At 50.2% G+C, this 19,085-nt stretch overlaps 1 protein-coding gene across 2 annotated transcripts in view; it reads right to left on the bottom strand.

Moving 5' to 3' along the window:
* LOC137570476 (apolipoprotein L3-like) overlaps positions 1-17,862 on the bottom strand; it is a 37,511-nt gene extending 19,649 nt beyond the window's left edge. Inside the window, exons 1-2 of one of the 2 annotated variants that reach the window (XM_068279142.1) lie at positions 17,815-17,862; positions 7,861-7,898 (exon numbers count right to left, since the gene is read on the bottom strand). The gene's annotated coding sequence lies outside the window, so the exon portion shown is untranslated. The remainder of the gene's footprint in view (positions 1-7,860; positions 7,899-17,814) is intronic. The other variant, XM_068279144.1, reaches the window with a different exon arrangement.
* Between the last annotated feature and the right edge of the window lie 1,223 nt (positions 17,863-19,085).

Below are 19,085 nucleotides of genomic sequence, written 5' to 3'. Positions count from 1 at the left end.
GGATGCGGGCATGTTTTTAGAAGGAGGGACATCAGGACGCAATGTATACCACATAATATATGGTATAGTATAGATTTTTTTGGGGGGGGGGGAGGGGTTTACCATCACAAAACAAATTTAACATCCAAACACAACATAAACAGTACCAAGATGTTTCAAAACCTTTACTACACTCAGCAGCCTTTGCAGTTTGTGGAGAACTAACACGATAGAGCAGATAGTAAAAGAAACTATTGTAACCTAAAATGTAAGGCCCGGTTCACATTAGCGGCTGCTATCCGGAATCGCCATGCCGGAGCCGTGCCGGAGCCGGACCGCATGCGGACCGGACGAAACGGACGCACGGCATAGCAATGAAAGTCTATGCGACCGTTCACATGCGTCCGTTTCGTCCGGACCGGAGCCGGACCGGATCCGGACTCCGGCGTCCGTTCCAACATGCGCTATTTTTTGGTCCGGCTGGTCCGGCTGACGTATCCGGACCGGAGCCGGAATGTTGCATCCGGCCAATGGAAACCAATGAGAACCGGAGAGCGCACAACACACTGGCTATAAAAACCGGATGTTGTACCACACTTCCTATGCTGTCTCTATGGTATGGTGGCCATTTTGGATGGGGACCACATGGCACCAGCGTTCACAGAGTGGAGCAGCAGTGACTTCATGCTGGAGCTCTTTGGCAGCAATATGGAGCAGGATCTGTCTGATAGCGAGGGGGTGAGGCCCTACACATCAGAAGACCTCATCCTACAGGTGCAGCAGGTACCAGCCCTGTGGGACAAGGGGGATGCGGACCACAGCAACATCAAAAAATGCAGAGGCCTGTGGAAAAAAATTGCCAAGCTGTATGTGGAGGACTTTGAGAACTTGAGCAAGAGACAGCAAGGCACAGAGGGTATGTTGACTAGAAGTTTTTTGGGGGGGCTTGTGGTTTAAGCTTGTGATGTATTCCACTTTTGCTATGGATTTGTGTCACCCACGTGTTGCCCACCCACCCGTGGCCCACCCACCTGTTCCCCACCCACCTGTACCCCACCTGTGATGTATCCCACCCACCTGTACCCCACCTGTGATGTACCCCACCTGTGCTGTATCCCACCCACCTGTGATGTATCCCACCCACCTGTACCCCACCTGTGATGTATCCCACCCACCTGTACCCCACCTGTGATGTATCCCACCCACCTGTACCCCACCTGTGATGTATCCCACCTGTGATGTATCCCACCCACCTGTACCCCACCTGTGCTGTATCCCACCCACCTGTGATGTATCACACCCACCTGTACCCCACCTGTGATGTATCCCACCTGTGATGTATCCCACCCACCAGTACCCCACCTGTGATGTATCCCACCCACCTGTACCCCACCTGTGATGTATCCCACCTGTGATGTATCCCACCCACCTGTGATGTATCCCACCCACCTGTACCCCACCTGTGATGTATCCCACCTGTGATGTATCCCACCCACCTGTGATGTATCCCACCCACCTGTACCCCACCTGTGATGTATCCCACCCACCTGTACCCCACCTGTGATGTATCCCACCCACCTGTACCCCACCTGTGATGTATCCCACCCACCTGTACCCCACCTGTGATGTATCCCACCCACCTCTACCCCACCTGTGATGTATCCCACCCACCTCTACCCCACCTGTGATGTATCCCACCTGTGATGTATCCCACCCACCTGTACCCCACCTGTGCTGTATCCCACCCACCTGTGATGTATCACACCCACCTGTACCCCACCTGTGATGTATCCCACCCACCTGTACCCCACCTGTGATGTATCCCACCTGTGATGTATCCCACCCACCTGTACCCCACCTGTGATGTATCCCACCCACCTGTACCCCACCTGTGATGTATCCCACCTGTGATGTATCCCACCCACCAGTACCCCACCTGTGATGTATCCCACCCACCTGTACCCCACCTGTGATGTATCCCACCTGTGATGTATCCCACCCACCTGTGATGTATCCCACCCACCTGCGATGTACCCCACCTGTGCACATAAAACATACACAATGACCAATTATTATACATCAATTTATTGTAAAAAATTAATACATTTAAAATCACTCAAAAACTTGAAACTCCAAAATAAACACATTTCAACAAAACATATTAAAAACCAAACATTCACCCTCGTCCTGGTGGTGTGGTAAAATAAAGTCTCAGTTGGTCCCTGTTCCGCAGTGACACTACCCTTGGCCTGGTTGCATACCTCCGCAGGGGCATTAGTGGAAGCCCATTCGGGGGTTCCGGAGTCTCTCTTTCCTCCTGCCGCACAAAGTTGTGGAGGATGCATGCTGCCTTCACCACGACAACTGCGTTGCCCGGTTTCAGCAGCATGGGCGTGTGGAACACCCTCCACTTTGACACCAGGATCCCAAATGTGCACTCCACCATTCTCCTTGCACGGCTCAACCGAGCATTGAAGTGTAGCTGGCTGGCATCAAGTCCCCTGTCTGGGTACGGACGCATTACATGGTCGGACAGGGCGAAGGCCTCGTCCCCCACAAACACATAGGGGTAGGCCGGTGCCCTTGTCCCAGGCCAGGGTCTGTCACGGGGGAGACGCAGTCTGCCTTCCTCCATCAGCCGGCAAAGGGTCGTACGCTGGAAAATTCCAGAGTCATTGGAACTACCGTACGACCCCACATCCACGTACACAAACTTGTAGTCCGCATCTGCCACTGCCATTAGAACAATGCTGAAGTATTTTTTATAGTTGAAATAATGGCTGCCACTCCCCACGGGTTTCTGAATCCGGATGTGTTTCCCATCCAGTGCGCCAACACAATTAGGAAACTTGCACTCGGTCCAGAAGCCCTGGGCGATCTCCTCCCATTTCGTGGTGTCCGGCACAGGCATGTATCTGGCCCTCAGTCGCGTCCAAAGGATCCTCGAAGTCCTCACGACGATGCCTGCCACCGTGCTCTTCCCAATACGAAATGTGACATGTAGCGATGTATATGTTTGTCCAGTTGCGATGTACCTACAAGAGAAATAATCGAAATCAATTTTTCATGTCGTTACAGGAGAAAGGTTCAAGACAAGGTGGCGCAATATACGGGATGCATATGTGAAATGGCTACGGAAGAAAAAACTTGCCGAACGAAGTGGCAGTGGCGGGGGAAGGCGACAAAAAGACTACCAATTTGCCAAGCAATTGTCTTTCATCAATGCAAGCCTGGAACCTAGACTGTAAGTACCACTACTGTGGGCAGGAACTGAGAGCTCATTTACCATGACTTCGGCCATGTATTGCTATGGCCTCAATTCCCATGGCTAGCGAACTTTTCTCACAAGCTTTATCAAATGTTGGGTAGAAACGGTTGATAAAGTGATTGCTAGTGTTTGCTAGCTCTGTGAATTGACACCACATGCTGTTTGGCACACCAATAAATATTGTTTTTATCTACAGGACTGAAGACAATTTGGAGCAAGAGGAACCGACCCAGGAGGCACGGTTCAGCAGTGAGGAGAGCTTGGTGGATGATGACGTCGCCGATGTAACCTATTGCCCCGAGGAGAGGAGTAGGAGGAGGGAGTCCTTAATCCCAACTCTCTCCTTTGATGATGACTTGGCAGAAGAGAGCTTGGATGTTGAGGTTGCAGGACCGAGTGTGGAAGAAGCTGAACCTCCACAATCGACCGCTATGGAAGCTCCAGGGGAACAAGAACAAAGTGAGGAGCACCGAGAGACTGCAGCACAACCAGTGCGCAGGGCAACCCCGACACAGGCCAGAGGACGGGAAGATGCTGCCACACCACCAGTGAGGACCACCACACCAGTGAGGCGTCGAGGTACCCTCCCCCCAACAAGGAGAGAGACAGAGTCCGAGATGTCCGGGGCTGTCTCCGGACTTCTCGGGATTCTTCAGAGCCACCAAACTCTCATAACCCGGCAGTTGCAAGATGAGGACAGGGGCCATATCATGGAGCAGTACAAGTCCCACATCACTTCACTGCAATGTGAGCTCGACGCTGTACATGGGCACTACAGGGACGAGCTTAAAATGATGCATGAGATGCACAGAGGAGAAATCGACCAACTGCGTGCGCAGCATCATCAGTCGGTGGGCCAGCTGCAGAACATGATGCAGCAAATGCATCAACAAAGCAAGGAACTACTGAAATTGCAGGCACACCCGTGTTTTCACACTGTGATGTCTCTAATACCATATCTGGAAAAGGTGCCTTCCCAAAACCTGATGGCGTGCCATTCCAATTTGCTGGAGGTGATTAAACAGCACATGGACACGCCATTATTGCAACCACCAATTTTTAGACCCCCACAACCAACAGCGGTGCCCACCTGGCAATCATCACAGATGTACACCGGCTACAGAGGCAGTCAATATGGGCCACCGCTGTCAGGGTCCAGCTCATCCACGACCAGCACCCAAGAGAGTCCAGATTTCCAGGCAGCAACTCCCACCTTTTCTAGTAGTGGTGCCGATATAATTTGAAAAAAAAAGTCAAATTGTTCCTGGACATGCTCCTCTGAATACCTCCGATCCTCGGAGGAAGGATACCATCACAGGGCTTTTTAACTTTTGGTTTTGCTGGACTTGAACTTTAGGGCCTGGTGTCCCCGAAAGACACTACCTGGGTCACAACCTTGTGCCTGTTGCACTGCACCTGTAGTCCTGCACCTGTGCCTTTGATTCCTCTTGTTCCTTACTTTGTTGATCCTAATCACTTGCACAAGACCCTTGGAGCCATGGGTGAAGGACACCTTCACTGGTCGGTGAGAGGCCTAGCCTTTTCACTGACCTGTGTCCTTCATCCATGGCTCAGAGGGTCCTGTGCCAGTCGTTAGGTTTTAGAAGCACTAATAATTTAGGGCCTGGTGTCCCCGAAAGACACTACCTGGGTCACAACCTTGTGCCTGTTGCACTGCACCTGTAGTCCTGCACCTGTGCCTTTGATTCCTCTTGTTCCTTACTTTGTTGTTCCTAATCACTTGCACAAGACCCTTGGAGCCATGGGTGAAGGACACCTTCACTGGTCGGTGAGAGGCCTAGCCTTTTCACTGACCTGTGTCCTTCATCCATGGCTCAGAGGGTCCTGTGCCAGTGGTTAGGTTTTAGAAGCACTAATAATTTAGGGCCTGGTGTCCCCGAAAGACACTACCTGGGTCACAACCTTGTGCCTGTTGCACTGCACCTGTAGTCCTGCTCCTGTGCCTTTGATTCCTCTTGTTCCTTACTTTGTTGATCCTAATCACTTGCACAAGACCCTTGGAGCCATGGGTGAAGGACACCTTCACTGGTCGGTGAGAGGCCTAGCCTTTTCACTGACCTGTGTCCTTCATCCATGGCTCAGAGGGTCATGTGCCAGTGGTTAGGTTTTTAAAGCACTTCAATTTTAGGGCCTGGTGTCCCCGAAAGACACTACCTGGGTCACAACCTTGTGCCTGTTGCACTGCACCTGTAGTCATGCACCTCTGCCATCGGTTCCTCTTGCTCCTCACTTTGTTCTTGTTCCTAACCACTTGCACAAGACCCTTGAAACCATGGATGAAGGACACCTACACTGGTCGGTGAGAGGCCTAGCCTTTTCACTGACCTGTGTCCTTCATCCATGGCTCAGAGGGTCCTGTGCCAGTGGTTAGGTTTTAGAAGCACTAATAATTTAGGGCCTGGTGTCCCCGAAAGACACTACCTGGGTCACAACCTTGTGCCTGTTGCACTGCACCTGTAGTCCTGCTCCTCTGCCATCGGTTCCTCTTGCTCCTCACTTTGTTCTTGTTCCTAACCACTTGCACAAGACCCTTTGAACCATGGATGAAGGACACCTTGACTGGTCGGTGAGAGGCCTAGCCTTTTCACTGACCTGTGTCCTTCATCCATGGCTCAGAGGGTCCTGTGCCAGTGGTTAGGTTTTTAAAGCACTTCAATTTTAGGGCCTGGTGTCCCCGAAAGACACTACCTGGGTCACAACCTTGTGCCTGTTGCACTGCACCTGTATTCCTGCTCCTCTGCCATCGGTTCCTCTTGCTCCTCACTTTGTTCTTGTTCCTAACCACTTGCACAAGACACTTGGAGCCATGGATGAAGGACACCTTGACTGGTCGGTGAGAGGCCTAGCCTTTTCACTGACCTGTGTCCTTCATCCATGGCTCAGAGGGTCATGTGCCAGTGGTTAGGTTTTTAAAGCACTTCAATTTTAGGGCCTGGTGTCCCCGAAAGACACTACCTGGGTCACAACCTTGTGCCTGTTGCACTGCACCTGTATTCCTGCTCCTCTGCCATCGGTTCCTCTTGCTCCTCACTTTGTTCTTGTTCCTAACCACTTGCACAAGACACTTGGAGCCATGGATGAAGGACACCTTGACTGGTCGGTGAGAGGCCTAGCCTTTTCACTGACCTGTGTCCTTCATCCATGGCTCAGAGGGTCATGTGCCAGTGGTTAGGTTTTTGAAGCACTTCAATTTTAGGGCCTGGTGTCCCCGAAAGACACTACCTGGGTCACAACCTTGTGCCTGTTGCACTGCACCTGTAGTCATGCACCTCTGCCATCGGTTCCTCTTGCTCCTCACTTTGTTCTTGTTCCTAACCACTTGCACAAGACCCTTGGAGCCATGGATGAAGGACACCTTGACTGGTCGGTGAGAGGCCTAGCCTTTTCACTGACCTGTGTCCTTCATCCATGGCTCAGAGGGTCCTGTGCCAGTGGTTAGGTTTTTGAAGCACTTCAATTTATTAGGGCCTGGTGTCCCCGAAAGACACTTGGGCAGCTATGCCCTACAACTCTTCCAGCACAAAGTTGGTGGTTGGTGTTCCTTAAAACTGACCGGGCTATACCATAGATATGTTATTTTTTTGTCTTCCATGTTGGAAAGTGGTTGTTTTTGCAATAAAAAAATTTGTTTTTACATACCTCAGTGTGATGAGTAGTTGTTCTTGTGGTGTGACTGCTCTCCTGAACGTGGTATCCTTCTTCCTAAGGTCATCCTTCACCATCTCCAAAAGGGTATCAAACCTGTCAGGAGATGGAAAGGAAGAAGCTGTAAAGTATGTTGTGGGACAAGGTGTTGGGTGGAGGATGGGGGAGGTGTTACAGAGGTTTGGGAGTGTTGTGGAGGGTGGGGGTGTACTGTATAGCTAGGTATACAGGGGTGTGGGGGTCAGGGTGGTGTGTTTAGCTAGGTATACAGGGATGAGGTGTTGTGGGGGTGAGGGTGGGGTGTTTAGGAATGGTGGGGGTTGGTGTATTTAGGCCTATATACTTACAGGGGAAAAGACATCCGAGTGTAGCTGTAGAACTTCTGTGGGTGTCGTCTGAGGTCCCGGTAGAGGGCCTGGAACTCTCCCTTCCTCTGCCTCCTGGCTAGTAGAGGGTGCACCCACCATCTCCTGCGAGGAGCACGCCTTCTCCCCACATAGTAGTAGGTAAACAACAGGAAGGAGAGAATTCCCAGGTAATAAGCGTAAAAAATGACTGGATCCATGGTCCCAACTGCTGTCTCTGTATCCAAGGATGGTCTCCACACGTCCAGCTGTCTCCAACAATGACCCCAGAGCTTCTGCTGACCTCCCAGAACCCCAGGTATTTATACAGGTTGTTATCTCTTTAAGAATCCGGATCCGGACCGGAACCGTGTTCATACCGCACGGAAACCGTATGCAACCGGACCGGATCCGGACCGGATCCGGACAGGAACCGTACGGTTCAGGTCCGATCCGGCTCCGGTGCGGTCCGGACATCCGGTGCGGTTTTTGCAAAACCGCAAGTGTGAACGGGGCCTAACTGGACTTTAAAAATAATAAAAAAGAAAAACATTGGCACTAAGATTTAGTAAGTAAAGTAATGAAAAATTAAAATATACTTACTAAACACCACAGGAAATAATGCGCAGGCTGTAGCTCAGCTGAAAAGTAAAAATGAAAAGAAAATGTTTTCAACATTTATCAAACATCATAAAGTTACTGTTGATAGCTCTAGAGACTTTGTTCATGCTTATCTTCCTTAGAGCAGTCCAATAAAAGGGAGCTGTGTGACCATAACGTTATTCAAGCCCAGCTTCTCTACTTTTATTGGCAACCTTTGGCTAGCACGCCGAGGACGGGTCTGTCAGCCGCACATAGGGTCGCATTGTCGCGTGCGCGCACACAGACAGGACCTGTATGCGGGGAGGAGACGCGTCAGCTGACCGGCCGGTCGGCTGACGTCAGAGGAGCCGCTCACCGCTCCTCATTGGCTGATAGGAGTAGGCGTGCCGGAGGGGTCTCCTCTGCTTCATAAGCCTAGCCGAGTCACTCGCAACTTGTCTGCTGTTGCGAATACTTCGTTTTAGCGCTCAGACGTTTTGATAGCTTTATTATTTAGCATTGAAAGACTGTATATTATCTGTGTATAACTCTGGCTCGTTCTGACTAGTGTTGGGCGAACACCTGGATGTTCGGGTTCGCGAACGTTCGCCGAACATGGCCGCGATGTTCGGGTGTTCGCGCCGAACTCCGAACATAATGGAAGTCAATGGGGACCCGAACTTTCGTGCTTTCTAAAGCTTCCGTACATGCTACATACCCCAAATTTGCAGGGTATGTGCACCTTGGGAGTGGGTACAGGAGGAAAAAAAGATTTAGCAAAAAGAGCTTATAGTTTTTGAGAAAATTGATTGTAAAGTTTCAAAGGAAAAACTGTCTTTTAAATGCGGAAAATGTCATGTTTCTTTGCACAGGTAACATGCTTTTTGCCGCCATGCAGTCATAAATGTAATACAGATGAGAGGTTCAATAAACAGGGACCGGCAACGCTAACCCAGCAGCAGCAGCAGCAGCACACGTGGTGGAACAGGAGGAGGCGCAGGAGGAGAAGGCCACGCTTTGAGACACAACAACCCAGGCCTTGCATGAGGACAAGAAGCATGTGGATAGCATGCTTTTCACAGCCATGCAGTCATAAATGTAATATAGATGAGAGGTTCGATAAACAGGGACCGGCAACGCTGTCGCTAACCCAGCAGCAGCAGCAGCACACGTGATGGAACAGGAGGAGGCGCAGGAAGAGAAGGCCACGCTTTTTGAGACACAACAACCCAGGCCTTGCATGAGGACAAAAAGCGTGCGGATATAGCAATGCTTTTTGCCGCCATGCAGTCATAAATGTAATACAGATGAGAGGTTCAATAAACAGGGACCGGAAACGCTAACCCAGCAGCAGCACACGTGATGGAACAGGAGGAGGCGCAGGAGGAGAAGGCCACGCTTTTTGAGACACAACAACCCAGGCCTTGCATGAGGACAAAAAGCGTGCAGATATAGCAATGCTTTTTGCCGCCATGCAGTCATAAATGTAATAAAGATGAGAGGTTCCATAAACAGGGACCGGCAACGCTAACCCAGCAGCAGCAGCAGCACACGTGATGGAACAGGAGGAGGCGCAGGAGGAGAAGGCCATGCTTTTTGAGACACAACAACCCAGACCTTGCATGAGGACAAAAAGCGTGTGGATATAGCAATGCTTTTTGCCGCCATGCAGTCATAAATGTAATAAAGATGAGAGGTTCCATAAACAAGGACCGGCAACGCTAACCCAGCAGCAGAGGCAGCACACGTGATGGAACGGGAGGAGGCGCAGGAGGAGAAGGCCACGCTTTGAGACACAACAACCCAGGCCTTGCATGAGGACAAAAAGCCTGCGGATAGCATGCTTTTTACCGCCATGCAGTCATAATTGTAATATAGATGAGAGGTTCAATAAACAGGGACCGGCAACGCTGTCGCTAACCCAGCAGCAGCAGCAGCACACGTGATGGAACAGGAGGAGGCGCAGGAGAAGGCCACGCTTTTTGAGACACAACAACCCAGGCCTTGCATGAGGACAAAAAGCGTGCGGATATAGCAATGCTTTTTGCCGCCATGCAGTCATAAATGTAATAAAGATAAGAAGTTCCATAAACAGGGACCGGCAACGCTAACCCAGCAGCAGCAGCAGCACACGTGATGGAACAGGAGGAGGCGCAGGAGAAGGCCACACTTTTTGAGACACAACAACCCAGGCCTTGCATGAGGACAAAAAGCGTGCGAATATAGCAATGCTTTTTGCCGTCATGCAGTCATAAATGTAATACAGATGAGAGGTTCCATAAACAGGGACCGGCAACGCTAACCCAGCAGCAGCAGCAGCACACGTGATGGAACAGGAGGAGGCGCAGGAGGAGAAGGCCACGCTTTTTGAGACACAACAACCCAGGCCTTGCATGAGGATAAAAAGCGTGTGGATATAGCAATGCTTTTTGCCGCCATGCAGTCATAAATGTAATAAAGATAAGAGGTTCCATAAACAGGGACCGGCAACGCTAACCCATCACAGATGGTCATTGTTCATGTTACTTGGTTGGGGTCCGGGAGTGTTGCATAGTCGTTTCCAATCCAGGATTGATTCATTTTAATTTGAGTCAGACGGTCTGCATTTTCTGTGGAGAGGCGGATACGCCGATCTGTGACGATGCCTCCGGCAGCACTGAAACAGCGTTCCGACATAACGCTGGCTGCCGGGCAAGCCAGCACCTCTATTGCGTACATTGCCAGTTCGTGCCAGGTGTCTAGCTTCGATACCCAATAGTTGAAGGGTGCAGATGGATTGTTCGACACAGCTATGCCATCTGACATGTAGTCCTTGACCATCTTCTCCAGGCGATCGGTGTTGGAGGTGGATCTGCACGCTTGCTGTTCTGTGGGCTGCTGCTGCATGGGTGTCAGAAAATTTTCCCACTCCAAGGACACTGCCGATACCATTCCCTTTTGGGCACTAGCTGTGGCTTGTGTTGTTTGCTGCCCTCCTGGTCGTCCTGGGTTTGCGGAAGTCAGTCTGTCGGCGTACAACTGGCTAGAGGAGGGGGAGGATGTCAATCTCCTCTCTAAAGTCTCCACAAGGGCCTGCTGGTATTCTTCCATTTTGACCTGTCTGACTCTTTCTTCAAGCAGTTTTGGAACATTGTGTTTGTACCGTGGATCCAGAAGTCTATAAACCCAGTAATTGGTGTTGTCCAGAATGCGCACAATGCGTGGGTCGCGTTCAATGCAGTCTAGCATGAATTGAGCCATGTGTGCCAGAGTCCTGCCAGAATCCTCATCATCCTCTTGTGAGCGTTGTGATAGTTGTTGTGATGCATCATAGTCGTCACCTTCTTCCTGGTCTGCTTCTGCTGACCATTCGCGCTGAATTGTGGAAGTCCAACGTGCACTGCTCTGGCCCTCGTCAGTGGTGGCAGGAAATTCCTGCTCCAACTCCAGCTGTTCCTCCTCCTCTTCTTCGTCATAGCTGCTGTGGGCCAGCGTTTCCTGAGGCGGATGGCCTGATGTTGGTACCATCACGCTGATCGTTTTCTCCTTCAGATTCCCCCAGTTGCATCATGACAGCTGTTTCCTTGATTTTCAACATTGACCTCTTCAGTAAACACAGCAGTGGTATGGTAATGCTGACTGAAGAGTTGTCACTGCTCACAAGCAACGTGGATTGCTCAAAATTTTGGAGAACTTGGCAGAGGTCCAACATGTTGGCCCAATCGGATCCACAGAAGCTTGGCAGCTGTCCAGGTGCGCCTCGGTACTGCGCCGTCATGTACTGGACCACTGCACTCTTCTGCTCGCAAAAGCGGGCTAGCATGTGCAGCGTAGAATTCCAGCGCGTAGGGACATCACACAGCAAGCGATGGTGGGGGAGATTGAAGCGCTCCTGCATCTTGGCGAGTGCCCCCGAAGCAGTACTGGAATTTCTACAATGTTTGGCCACTCGTCGCACCTTCAACAGATGATCGGCCACGCCTGGGTATGTCCTCAGGAACCGCTGAACTACTAGGTTCATCACGTGCGCCAGGCAAGGGATGTGTGTCAGCTTAGCCAACCTTAAAGCGCGAATGAGATTACTCCCATTATCACACACAACCATGCCCGGTTTCAGGTCCAGCGGTGCCAGCCACAAATCCGTCTGTTCCTTTATTCCCCTCCAAATTTCCTCCCCTGTGTGCTGCTTATCCCCAAGGCAGATCAGCTTCAGCAACGCTTGCTGACGCATGCCAACAGCTGTGCTGCACTGCTTCCACGATCCTACTGCTGCTGGGTTAGCGTTTCCGGATGAGGTACAGCTTTGAGATGCGTTGGAGGAGAAGGAGTCAGAGAGGTAGGTGCTGCTGTTGTTATCCAGTGGGAGGGACGGCGGTGCAGCTGTTTGCGGCGTGGGCAACACCCGCGCCGTAGCAGGTGAGGAATCGCTGCCAGGCTCCACAAGGTTCACCCAGTGCGCGGTAAGGGAGATGTATAGACCCTGGCCAAACGCACTCGTCCAGGTGTCAGTGGTGAGGTGAACCTTGCAGGCAACGGCATTCTTCAAGCTTCGGGTTATTTTGCTGACCACGTGCTCATGCAACTCAGGCACTGCAGAGCACGCAAAGTGGTAGCGGCTGGGAACCACGTAACGTGGGATGGCCACTGACATCATGCCCTTGAAGCTGTTTGTCTCCACCACTCGATATGGCAGCATTTCGCAGGCCAGAAGCTTGGCTATGCTGGCTGTTACTGCCACGGCCCGGGGGTCATTTGCTGGCAATTTCCTCTTGTGCTCAAACATCTCCGAGACAGACAACTGAACCGTAGGGCTGCACACTGAAGGGCTGTTGGTTGTTGTGTTTGATGAACACTGGGAGACCTCAAGAGCACTAGTCCGGAAAGTGACAGTGTCAGCGTCGTCTGATGTTTGTGAATGTTGTGAACCACGCAATGGCTGGGCTACTGCTGCTGCTGAGGCGGGTCTGGTGGTGAGTCTGGTGAACCTAAGGGAGGCAGTGTTGCTGGTACCCTGTCCTGCCGCGTTTGCCCACAAAGTGGGATGTTTGGATAGCATGTGGCGGCTCATGCTGGTGGTGGAGAGGTTGTTAATACTTTTCCCCCTGCTCAGGCGGGTCTTGCACACCTTGCAAATCTATATTGGTGTGACAGCGCTCCTCTTCCTTTCTACAATTTAAACAGAAATAGACAACCGCACATAGTGCATTACTGCATCACAGATTCCAAATCCCCCAAAAGTGCATGCGTGCTCAAAAGTGCTTCACTCGTGATCTCTGCACCCCTTCACATTAGCAGCTCACCAGATTGACACCACCTCACATTCCAGGTGGGTCTAACGCTTAGCCTTAGAGCAGCCAACTCCAATAACAGTTTCCACAATGCCTTTTTCCACAGTCGGATACTCCGCGTTTAATAATTAGTTCCACATGTAAAAAAATATTATAAAAAGATACATAGCGTAAAACAGTTTTGATAAAAAGTTATGGCCTGCGCAGTATTCACTGCACTCACGTATGTAGGAGGATATCAGGCATCTCGGGCATCACAGCCCAACAGTAAGTCTCCTCTGCTAGCGGTACCGGCGTCCCGATTTTTCCGCTCCTCGTGGCAGCCTCTCTCCTCACCATCCGCGTCTCACCTAAAGCCCAGTGACGTCAGCGCTCCTGGTCACGCGTGAGGTGGTGTCAATCTGGTGAGCTGCTAATGTGAAGGGGTGCAGAGATCACGAGTGAAGCACTTTTGAGCACGCATGCACTTTTGGGGGATTTGGAATCTGTGATGCAGTAATGCACTATGTGCGGTTGTCTATTTCTGTTTAAATTGTAGAAAGGAAGAGGAGCGCTGTCACACCAATATAGACTGTATCCAAGGACCTGTGATAGCGAATACTCGATCAAAGTATCTGCTACTGACCACACCGAATTTGTACTGTGACATTTTCATCTATTGAAGTGTAGCTTTTCCGGGCAGGCGCAGTTAGTGTTTATTATAGACACCTTGCAAATCGCCATGGTACCATCCTCAGTGCAGTCTTCAAAGAAAGCCCAGACTTTGGAGCACCTGCCTTGCTGGCGATTTCTGTTTGCGCCTCTTTTGCGTCTCACTTGAACTTCCACGCTTGTGGTGCCTGAAATTTCGCGCCGCCTACCTTGTGGCACAAGGCATACTCGTGCAGCAGTGGGTTCTTCAACAGACTCATCTGTGCTGCTACGACGGCGATGTTCTCCTTCACATACAAAATCTGGGTCTCTGTCAACATTGTCCATACCCTCCTCCTCTTCCATCTCCTCAAACTCGTCATATGTGATTGTGGGCCGCCGCCGTGGAGTAGAGCTCCCCACAACAACCTCTGCGCAGCACACTCCAACGTCGTCTTCAAGACCTTCTCGGCCGACCTCCTGCAATTGCAACCCCTCCTGCCCAACTTGCTCTGGGATTTGGGTTTCAAAGTCCTCCTCGGACTCGCCTTGCATTTCAGTGCGTGGTGCATTTCCCACAGTCAATGGTTGTGAATCCGGGCACAAAATTTCTGGCTGTTCCATTGACCTTTGAAAGGTGGAAGTTTGTTGGGCTGGGAATAGCTCCTGCGAATACCCCATTGTGTCCTGAGGAAATTCTTCGGACTGGTTATCTGGCAGTTGTGTGCGTGGTGTCGCTGCCGGTTGTGTCAGCTTTGTGCCCACTGGCTCCTTGTAACTGGCTGAGGACTCGGACCTCGTGCGTGATGTGCTGGTGCTGCTTAACCCACTGCTGGACGCTTGAGAGGTCATCCAAGTAATTATCTGGTCCTGTTCTTTTGGATTTGTGAGGGTTGTTGTCCTGGACAACATGGGCGGTATTGAGTGGGTTTTCTTCGGTGCTCCCCTGTGGCCTGTACGTGAACCGTCAGGGGAAACACCTCTTCCCTTGCCCCTCCCTCTTTCACCAGATTTCTTCCTCATTTCACTTATCCTTAAAGTACACACTAACAGCAGTACAGTGGCAGTACAGAAATGCTATACAGTGGTGGGTGAGCGGTGTACCACTATTCCCAGCAGCGACACAGAGCACAATGCTATGCAGTGGTGGGTGAGCGGTGTACCACTATTCCCAGCAGCGACACAGAGCACAATGGTATACAGTGGTGGTTGAGCGGTGTACTACTGTTCCCAGCAGACACACAGAGTGGCAGTAAACACAATGCTATATAGTGCTGGGTGAGCGGTGTACTACTATTCCCAGCAGCAACACAGAGCACAATGCTATACAGGGTGAGCGGTGTACTACTGTTCCCAGCAGACACACAGAGTGGCAGTAAACACAATGCTATATAGTGTGGGTGAGCGGTGTACTACTATTCCCAGCAGCAACACAGAGCACAATGCTATACAGGGTGAGCGGTGTACTACTGTTCCCAGCAGACACACAGAGTGGCAGTAAACACAATGCTATATAGTGTGGGTGAGCGGTGTACTACTATTCCCAGCAGCAACACAGAGCACAATGCTATACAGGGTGAGCGGTGTACTACTGTTCCCAGCAGACACACAGAGTGGCAGTAAACACAATGCTATATAGTGTGGTTGAGCGGTGTACTACTACTGTTCCCAGCAGCGACACAATGACCGGGGGACCTTGGCTAGCCTGGCTGGAGAGAGAACTACCCTGCCTGCCTACCCAAAGCTAAACCCACAGACAAATGGCGGAGAAATGACGTGGATCGGGTATTTATTAACCTGAACCACGTGACCCGTTCGGCCAATCAGAGCGCGTTCGGGTCCGAACCACGTGACCCGTTCAGCCAATCACAGCGCTGGCCGAACGTTCGGGTAACGTTCGGCCATGCGCTCTTAGTTCGGCCATATGGCCGAACAGTTTGGCCGAACACCATCAGGTGTTCGGCCGAACTCGAACATCACCCGAACTGGGTGATGTTCTGCAGAACCCGAACAGTGGCGAACACTGTTCGCCCAACACTAATTTGGACCATGGTCAAAAGGAATCTGGAAAAGGCCTTTTAGACCCAGAAGAAGCAGGCTGATAGAAAGCGGTCAGTGGAATGGGACTTTGTACCCGGGGACATGGTGTGGGTTTCTACCCGGCATCTGGTGTTGAAACAGCCATCAGCAAAATTGGGCCCCAGATTTATAGGCCCATACCCTGTTCCCAAAAAGATTAATAATGTCACTTATGTCATTTCACTGCCACCCAGTATGAGAGGTGTAAAGTCATTCCATGTGTCTCTATCGAAGCCGGCTGTGCATGTGGATTCCTCGCCCCCCCCAGTGGTGATTGATGGTGAACCTGAGTACGAGATTGGGCATATTTTGGATTCTTGTCGGGTGCGTAACTTGGTACAGTACCTGGTTCATTGGAAGGGGTATGGGCCTGAGGAGAGATCTTGGGTGCCGGGTCATCGCATGCATGCTGAGGAACTTAGGAAAAAGTTTCATGAGTTGCATCCTGAGAAGCCATGCAGGACGTGTCCGGAGTCCACGCCTCAAAGGGGGGGTACTGTAACAAACGTTGGAGAGGCAGCTGCGGTGAACAGCGCTACCACCGCAGCTGCCTCCATCTCCCTGCCTAGCAATCTATCCGTGCCTCGGGCGACTAGCACGCCGAGGACGTGTCTGTCAGCCGCACATAGGGTCGCATTGTCGCATGCGCGCGCGCACAGACAGGACCTTTATGCGGGGAGGAGGCGCGTCAGCTGACCGGCCGGTCGCCTGACGTCAGAGGAGATGCTCGCCGCTCCTCATTGGCTGATAGGAATAGGCGTGCCGGAGGGGTCTCCGTCTCCTCTGCTTCATAAGCCTAGCCTAGTCACTCGCAACTTGTCTGCTGTTGCGAATACTTCGTGTTAGCATTCAGACCTTTTGATAGCTTTATTATTTAGCATTGAAAGACTGTATATTATCTGTATATGACTCTGGCTCGTTCTGACTACTCTTCCGCTCAGTGATTCTGTACTTCTGCCCATCTGATCTTGCTGCCGACTCTGCCTGTTAAACCTCCTTGTCTTTGCCTTCCGATTTTGTACTGTATCTGTCTGTCTGTTGCCAACTCGATTAGTCTGACCACTCTACTTTCACCAGAGGGCCCTTGACTCTGGTGAGGGGCTCTGTACTGTTAGTACCCACCAGCTCCTCTGGTGAGGTATAGCTAAACCTATCAGTACTACTGTTGCACCAAGCACTATACTTTGCTATTAGCTATCACTTCAGTTACCTACTATACTTGCATTATTGGTGATTCTGCAGATCACCACATAATCAGGTATAGTGTCTGGGTTATTGGTGATACTGCAGATCACCTAATAACCACACATCTGTTAATTGCTGACACCAATCATTACAGTGTTGCATACACAGCATGTAAAATATATATAAAATGAAAATTACATAAAACATAAATTTGGTAAAGCCCAGTAAACTTAACATGTGTTGGCTGCACACGTTAAGTTTACCGGGGTTTAGTAAACACACCTCTTAGTGTTTCAAAAGCGTGTACAGCTATCACCTCAATCAACTTTTATTGGTTTGATATCGGCAAATCTAGCCTCAGTGGAGATATTAAGATCATAGGAGTCTGTATTGTAATTAATAGTGTATACAGAGCAATTTCTATATAATTGGACTCACATAACGTGCTCATAATAATGTAAGGGTAAGGGGAGAGGATGCGGGCATGTTTTTAGAAGGAGGGACATCAGGACACAATGTATACCACATAATATATGGTATAGTATAGATTTTTTTTGGGGGGGGGGAGGGGGGAGGGGTTTACCATCACAAAACAAATTGAACAACCAAACACAACATAAACAGTACCAAGATGTTTCAAAACCTTTACTACACTCAGCAGCCTTTGCAGTTTGTGGAGAACTAGCACGATAGAGCAGATAGTGAAAGAAACTTTGTAACCTAAAATGTAACTGGACTTTAAAAATAATAAAAAAGAAAAACATTGGCACTAAGATTTAGTAAGTAAAGTAATGAAAAATTAAAATATACTTACTAAACACCACAGGAAATAATGCGCAGGCTGTAGCTCAGCTGAAAAGTAAAAATGAAAGGAAAATGTTTTCAACATTTATCAAACATCATAAAGTTACTGTTGATAGCTCCAGAGACTTTGTTCATGCTTATCTTCCGTATAGCAGTCCAATGAAAGGGAGCTGTGTAACCATAATGTTATTCAAGCCCAGCTTCTCTACTTTTATTGGCAACCTTTGGCTTAGAATACAAACTGCCAGTATACTGTATACTCACACAGCACCTTATTAGTAACACTAGGGCTCAAAACAACCTCTGTTCTAACTTAACCAGACCCCCTAACTCCTATTCTAGACAGGGGTGCCTCTAGCCATTTTGTCACTCCAGGCGAGAAAACCTGTGGCACCCCTCCCCCCCGCCTCTTGGCACCCCCCCCCCCATGAGAATAATCGCAATGCGGCAGCGTTTTACCAGAAAATACACGTACTGCAGCAGCATTTCACCAGAAAACAATCGTAATGTGACAGCCAAGGTTTGCCAGAATATAAACATATTGCGGCAGCATTTCACCAGAAAATAGTCGTAATGCGGCAGCGTTTCACCAAAAAATAGTTGTAATGCGGCAGCGTTTCACCAGAAAATAAAGGTACCGTATATACTGGCGTATAAGACGACTTTTTAACCCTGAAAAATCAACTGAAAAGTCGGGGGTCGTCTTATACGCCGAGTGCCAGAATGTCAGGTCTGGTCAGGGTGCCGTGTGTCAGGCAGAACTGTAATTACCTTATGCTGCAGTCATCCGGTAATAAGAAAGATAGATTGCGTTCTCCGTTTAAAAAATAACTTGTTATAACAGCTTCTTGCGAGCAGCCGCTCGCACGGGTAGCAATGCAGCTTCCGGCATCACCTGACTTGTGACGTGTGCGCTCCACAATACAACCTGGCAATCTCTTCCGGCGTGAGCCTCATCATTGGAGCGCACACGTCACCAGTCAAGGGACGCAGGAAGCTGCACTGCTACCCGTGCGAGTGGCTGCTCGCAAGAAGCTGTTACAACAAGTTATTTTTTAAACTGAGAACGCGATCTATCTTTCTTATTACCGGATGACTGCAGCATAAGGTAATTACAGCTCTGCCTGATACCCGGCACCCTGACTCCTACTATGGGGTAGTCTTATACGGCGAGTATACCCCAACCTCTACATTTTAACTGGCAAAGTTGGGGGGTCGTCTTATACGCCCAGTCGCCTTATACGCCAGCATATACGGTATTGCGGTAGCATTTCACCAGAA

This window comes from Hyperolius riggenbachi, chromosome 4 (assembly GCF_040937935.1).
Source record: "Hyperolius riggenbachi isolate aHypRig1 chromosome 4, aHypRig1.pri, whole genome shotgun sequence".
NCBI lineage: Eukaryota > Metazoa > Chordata > Amphibia > Anura > Hyperoliidae > Hyperolius > Hyperolius riggenbachi.
The sequence above is the reverse complement of the archived record's forward strand: the minus strand, read 5'-3'. Positions and strand labels throughout refer to the sequence as shown.